We start from the raw sequence: 7,170 nt of genomic DNA, 5'->3' as shown, positions 1-7,170 counted from the left end.
ACAACAGGCTAAGTAACCAAAGATGACCTTGAACTCTTGATTTTCCTTCCTCCGAGCCCTCCCCAGTAGTTGAGATTACAGTCCATGTATAACCACTGGACAATTTCGTGCTTTCTTCACTTGGGGATGAAGTGAATAAGAGTAGAAGTAATATTTTCCCATCTCTTATTTTCCAACAGAAAATGTGATTTAAAAATAAATGACAGTTCAGGTGGCCACCATTTTATGAACAACTCTCCAACTCTGTGTTTTACAGGTATATTTCATTCCTCTCAGGACTATTTGGCTTATCTTTCTTAAATGAATAAAGGACAGTTATCATTGCATTGAGCACACACTTTTCCCAGTGCAAGGCCTGGTGTATTCCTTGCCGTTCATGTCACCATCTGCCAGTAATGTCAGGGCCACATAGCTGCTCTGGGGAGGAGAAAGCTAGCAGGTGCTGCTGGCTTATGACAGACGCTTGCTTTGTTAGTCATGTAGAACTCCTTGGGAGATGTAAGACTGCTAAAAGTTCTAGTTAATGTCTCTCATTGTGTACACTGAACCCCGAATGTGTAGGACAAGTTTTGTTACAAAGATTCTACAATAGACAGCCTTGTCTAGTTCCAAGCCTAGGCAGCTACTTGGATGTTTTTGCCATATGTGTTGAGGGACACTATTAGTCTGTTGTTGCTGCTTAGAACTCCTTCCTCCTGATGTTGTACTTCAGTTTATCACATGATGATGATGACTGCCACCAACTCCAAGACTAAAGAATCATATCCATCATTTTAGGTATCCCCATTTTCCTATCACCTGTGAGACTCTGGATATATAGTTCTATAATAGAGTGTTGGTCTGACAAGTTTCAACTCTAGGTTTGCAAAAATTTGGAGTGCTGGTTCATATCATTGGGAATTAGAATCAGGAGGATCAGAAGTTCAAGGACATACTCAGCTGTATAATAAATCCAAGCCCAGGCTTAGTTATTGGAGACTCCATCCTAAGCAAACATGTGCAAGACTGAAATAGAGCATCATTATACAGATCGGAGAATAAGAATGCACTGTTTTTGGGTATAGAATATTAACCACAGAACAGAAGGGATGCCTGCCTCATTCCAGTACTGCTACATATGGAGTGAGTAGTGGCCACTCTCCAGGGAGCCTGCCTTTGCGAACTTCAAGTACACAGTTTTCTTTTGTTTAGTTTGTAAATGAAAGATTAGAAAGATCAGATATGTGTCACACAGCAAGTTAGGAGGCACTACACACTGGGCCCCCCACCTCATGAATTCACTTTTCTCTTTTCCACCTGCCAGTAAGTTGAAGCCCATGTTTGTGTATTTTGGAAAATATCTTCAGAGATATCGTTAGGGAGGCTGTGGCATTCTCTTGGGATGTGTATTCTGGACTGCAGGTTGTGCTCCAGATTTCAAAAAGCTGATTGATGTGCAGGTGATGACATCACAGACATCTTTTATCCTGTGGTCTGGTTTGCATTTGCTTCCATTTGAGGTAAGTAAGAGGTTAAATATTCAGTTTTCAGACTTTCCATTTTTTCAATCAACAAAGACCAAGTTTTATAATGTCTGTTCTGTGTAAATTCTTCCCTGATGCGATCCAATAGATAGCACGTGTGTAATTTTATATTTTTTATTATTCTGTAATAATCAGATAAGACATACTAATTTATTAGGTGTGACTCTTCAGAACTTCTCAAATAACTACTTGTCACACCTATGTACATGTGGATGCCAAATTACACCTCTGCCAAGGTCCACAGGGTAAAGCTGTAGAGTTTTTGGATTTTTTCCAGGGGAGCCCGGCAGTGTGAACCCACGAGAGCATGTGACATGAAACAAGTCCCTACATCTGTGTTGTCTCTGTGGGAACTGCTGTTTGGCATGATAAGCTTCTTCTAAATCTGTTACTGCTGTGATTGAAGGGTTTGTTGATAGTGTGACCAAACTGTTTATATATGTTACAGTTTTATAAAGAGGCTGTTTCTATCTGATAATAAAGCTGGCTGAGTGCAGTGGTTTAGAGCTGGATGGCAACTGAGTTGTTCAGAGAAATAACTACATACAGTGTGCACAAAACATCTCCCCTATTTTTTCTAATTTTTAACTCCATTCTCTTGTTTTCTAAATAGAAAGAAACCCTGTCATCTGCTTAAACCCCAGCTAACCAAATGTGTTATCTTAGAAGCTTGTTCTGGGATGATACATCTTGTGATGGTTAAACCTGTTTGTCACTTTAATTAGTTTGAAACACACTTGAACTATTCCCCATGAATCTGTGAGGGGATTTCCAGAAGCAACTGGAACATGGCTCAGGAAGGAGTGGAATGTCCACCCCACAGGCAGCATCCTTGGATGGAGCAGGTACAGAAAGAGTGGAGAAGCTCACACAGGAGTCTGTGTTCTGTTCACCTCTCTGGGGTCTGGGTCTGCGGCTCCATCAGCCATGGATACCTGACTTGAGTATGTCACATGGTCTCAGACTTCTGATCCCATCCTCAGGTTTCAGGCTTCAATATTAGTTGGTACTGTAGTTCCAGCCTGTCTTTTTCTGATGTTTCCTGTGCATTGAACTGAGTTGCTGTTATTTAGGTTAGCTCTCAAGCCTAGAGTTGCCCACTAAAGGACTCCTCACCTTCTCAAGTATAGGTCAGTCTCATCAAGACTCCATTTTGGGAGGAATTGGGGAAGGGAAAAACCTGATCAAAATATGTTGAATGAAAATTTAAAAAAATAAATAAAAAGACAAGAATCCACTATTAATTTAGAAATTCTTGGATTGATCACATACACAGAGTGATATAAATCTCAGACATAGAAAAATTGTTCTCTCAGCAAGGAGTGAAGTGGTGGCTCCAGCTTACAGGAAACTGAGACAAAGGAACACAGGGACAGGCTCAGCTCACCTGGGTCCCCTGCTGTGACATGAGACAGGATGGCTACTCTGAGGCAGAGAAACAGATAGTAAAGCTAAAGCTGCCTGCTTCTTACAAACAGGCAATCAAAGGATAGGGTTCTAAAGTTTGGTTTAATTGTTCTTAAAGCTAGATGGGAATATAGATTTTGCTGGAGCCACGAGAGGAATTCTTCAATTCTTCCTACAGTTTGGAAGGATTAGAAAGAGCTGCTCACGGGTGCTGGTATTCCTTGCTGTACAAAGATAGGCTGTTTGGAGGAAGGCAGAGGCAGACAGTAAAAGGCTGCTGGCCTCCAAAAAGCAGACAAAGGATAGAGATGAGGAAATTGGATTTAATTGTTTTTAGGGACAGAAGGGATTATAATGGTAATTGTTTAAGTATACAGAGATATTAAGCTCCCACAGAAGAAAGACTGAGTGAAAAAATGCTTTAGAAGTGATATAAAAAGGTCTTGCCTGGATATTTCTTTTTTATTTTCTTTTTAAATTCTTTTTTTAAAATTTCGATATATTCTTTACTTAAATATCAAATGATTTCTCCTTTCTTGGATCTCCCCTCCCCGAAAGTCCCATAAGTCCTCTTCCCTGCCCCTTTTCCCCAATCAACCCCTTCCCACTTCCCTATCCTGGTATTCCCCTAAACTGCTGCCCTGAGCCCTTCCAGAACCAATGGCCTCGCCTTCCTTCTTCTTGGGCATCATTTGATATGTGAATTGTGTCTTGGGTATTCCGAGCTTCTGGGCTAATATCCACTTATCAGTGAATGCATACCATGTGTGTTCTTTTGTGATTGGGTCACTTCACTCAGGATGACATTCTCCAGTTCCACCCACTTGCCTAAGAATTTCATGAATTCATTGTTTTTAATAGCTGAGCAGTATTTCATAGTGCAAATATACTACATTTTCTGTATCCATTCCTCCATTGGGTTCTTTCCAGCTTCTGACTATTATAAATTGGGCTGCTATGAGCATAGTGGAGTATGTATCCTTATTATATGCTGTGGAATCCTCTGAGTATATGTCTTAGTCAGGGTTTCTATTCCTGCACAAACATCATGACCAAGAAGCAAGTTTGGGGGGAAAGGGTTTATTGAGCTTACACTTCCACATTGCAGTTCATCACTAAAGGAAGTCAGGACTGGAACTCAAGCAGGTCAAGAAGCAGGAGCTAATGCAGAGGCCATGGAGGGATGTTTCTTACTGGCTTGCTTCCCCTGGCTTGCTCAGCCTGCTCTCTTATAGAACCCAAGAGCACCAGCCCAAAGGTGTAACCACCCATAAGGGGCCCTCCCCACTTGATCACTAATTGAGAGAATGCCCCACAGCTGGATCTCATGGAGGCACTTTCCCAACTGAAGCTCCTTTCTCTGTGATAACTCCAGCCTGTGTCAAGTTGACACACAAAACTAGCCAGTACAGTATATGCCCAGGAGTGGTATAGTGGGGCCCTCTGGCAGTATCATGCCCAGATTTCTGAGGAACTGCCAGACTGATTTCGAGTGGTTGTGCCAGCTTTCAATCCCACCAGTAGTGGAGGAGTGTTCCTCTTTCTCCACATCCTACTGAAACTACTAGAAAAGAAACTGGGCAGAGCCTTGAGCACATGGGCACAGGAGAAAATTTCCTCAACAGAACACCAATAGCTTATGCTCTAACATCAAGAATTGACAAATGGGACCTCATAAATTTACAAAGTTTCTGTAAGACAAAGGCCATTGTCAAAAGGACAAAACAGGAACCCACAAATTGGGAAAAGATCTTTACCACCCCTATATCTGACAGAGAGCTAATATCCAAGATATACAAAGAACTCAAGAAGTTAGACTCCAGAGAGCCAAACAACCCTATTAAAAATGGGCTACAGAGCTAAACAAAGATTTTTCACCTGAGGAATGTCGAATGGCAGATAAACACCTAAAAAAATGTTCAACATTTTTAGTCATAAGGGAAATGCAAATCAAAGCAACCCTGAGATTTCACTTCACACCAGTCAGAATAGCTAAGATCAAAAACTCAAATTCTTTAAAAGTGGACTTCATGGGAATTCTGGAATTGATTTCTGGCATGACAGATTTAGAAGCCTAAGAAATGACTTATTCAGTAAACAGAAGGGAATTTATAGATATTAGAATATTGAGGCACTCAATCTTAAAAAATTAGAATGAAGGCAGGGAATAGAGTGCCTAGCCTATCTCAGACAGTAGAAACGTAGGCCTTGAGAATTATATCAAAAGAGAGGCTGGAAATAGGCTCATACAGTAAGCAGATAGAGTTATTAAATAAATAATTTAGACCTTGATCTCAGGAAGGTTGGGGCAGGGGACAGTACAAGCACTGTCTCAAAATGTAATATTTGTTTAGATTGCTTTATTTGCTTTGAATTATTTTAATTATCAAAATGAGTGTGATTTTAAGTTTGGTGGTTATATTAGATTTCCTCTGGGAGAGAAGTCAAGCTAAACATTTAATGATTTCCCATTGCTGGACCAAAGACTTGCTATTTTTGGAGAAAGGCTCTACATTTGTGTTGACAGGAAAGGAGAACAGGCTCTGGACCCCTTCCAGAGTGATATGCATCCAATATGACAGGGGCAGACCCCTGAAGAAGTAGAGATATTCAAGAGAATCAAAAAGGACAGGTAAAGAGTCACAGTGCCATCCTTCACGTGGCAGGGATAAAACCTGATTATAATTGGTTATTAATAAAATTAACTCATATTACAAAAGACAGCTGTCTTTCACATGCTCAAACAAGGAACAGAATGTCATCCTTCACTAATCTGTCCACTCTGCACAGTCTATATGGATGTCTTAATGGTACTAAATTTTTGGTTGTGAGATTTATATATGACAGAATGTACAGCTTTGGTGAGATTCATCCTCAGACACGCTGAACTGACCTGCTTAGACCCCATGTGTTATGGATTCCGGGTTGTCTTGCCTCATTCAACCTTTCAGATGGATCTAGTCAGAACTTCAGTCAAGCCCTGAGCTTTCTAAGTGTACAGAGACTGGATAACGGTTGCTAAAGCATTGCTTTCTGAAGTCTAACAAAATTTTCTACTTCTCCCCAGCCCTTCAATTTTCCATTGGCCCTGTTCAGCTGGAAGAAGCTACAGAGAGTTTTAAGACCAATTCCCTGGATTTGAGTGTCTGATAATAGTTATTTTACAAATTATAGAGTTGTCATTTTAAGGGATAATTTAGCAATGGTCATAATTTTGGAAATAGATGGGATGGTTTGTGTAGCGATAATCTTATTTGGTAGAAATCTTCATATTGATGCAAGGTTGAAGTTATAAGTTATTACATTTATATAGAATTTATTTTGATAGATATTTGTAGAGAGACTTATTGGGGTGCCATGCCCCCTGGCAGGAACTTGACATCGACCAAGGTGAAATTCCTCTCCTAGCCTTTGAGCTGGAACTCTTGTGTTAGCCATTATCCCCTCCACTTAGGGTGGACCGCTCAGACCAAGGTGAAGCCCATTGTTCTTCCAGGACCTGCAGTTTCCTGAGATACACTAGCCTCCTGCTGAGCAACCGAACAGGTTCTGTGGAAAGTTCCCAACCTTTGGGGGAAGGTTCTCCCCTGCCTATGTATTAAGAGTCCTCCATTAAACCTTGAGACCTTGAACAGCAACTGCTGTCTTGTTCTCGTTCTCTTTTTGCCGCTTTCCCATACATCCCCAGCTTCCCTTCCAGGTAACCTGTTCCATGTAACTGCGAGCAGTTACAGAGATGTAAGGTTTTCATTAGTATGGATTTCTTTTATTGATACAAAATGTGAGATTGATATTGTTACTCTTAGATAGACATTGTGCCATGCAATTCCTCTAAGAATAAAAAGTTTAGACCCAGTCCTTCTAAAAACTGTAATTATAGACTGTTCTTAGAGGATTAATCGCTACAAGTTAAGGGCCAGGTAACAACTTCATGTTTATGTTAGATTCCGATTTAATTATAAAAGCATGTTTTTGATATATTTCAGTTAGAAATAGCTAAATAGTCAATGTTTAACAGCATATATATATACATACATATATATATATATGTATATGTATGTATATATACTTCAAAAACACCAGAAACCTACAGAATGTGACATTTAATGTTATTTAATCATTTAACAATGAGAGATATCTGCTCCTGAGAGCATACCTTTCTTGGTTCAAAGAAGATATCAAGCATCTTCACCTCCAGGCAAGGTTGCTTATCATGGCAGGGTGACCACTGGGCAGAATT

The 7,170-nt window shown here is 40.3% G+C and overlaps 1 long non-coding RNA gene across 1 annotated transcript; it reads left to right on the top strand.

Annotated features, from left to right (window-relative positions):
* The first annotated feature begins 1,411 nt into the window (after positions 1-1,411).
* LOC127690901 (uncharacterized) lies at positions 1,412-5,503 on the top strand. Its single transcript, XR_007979200.1, has 3 exons — positions 1,412-1,499; positions 2,249-2,368; positions 5,458-5,503. It is a non-coding gene; the product is annotated as an uncharacterized LOC127690901 (long non-coding RNA).
* The last annotated feature ends 1,667 nt before the right edge of the window (positions 5,504-7,170 follow it).

The sequence above is a fragment of the Apodemus sylvaticus genome, chromosome 8 (genome assembly GCF_947179515.1).
Source record: "Apodemus sylvaticus chromosome 8, mApoSyl1.1, whole genome shotgun sequence".
Classification (NCBI taxonomy): Eukaryota; Metazoa; Chordata; class Mammalia; order Rodentia; family Muridae; genus Apodemus; species Apodemus sylvaticus.
The sequence above is the reverse complement of the archived record's forward strand: the minus strand, read 5'-3'. Positions and strand labels throughout refer to the sequence as shown.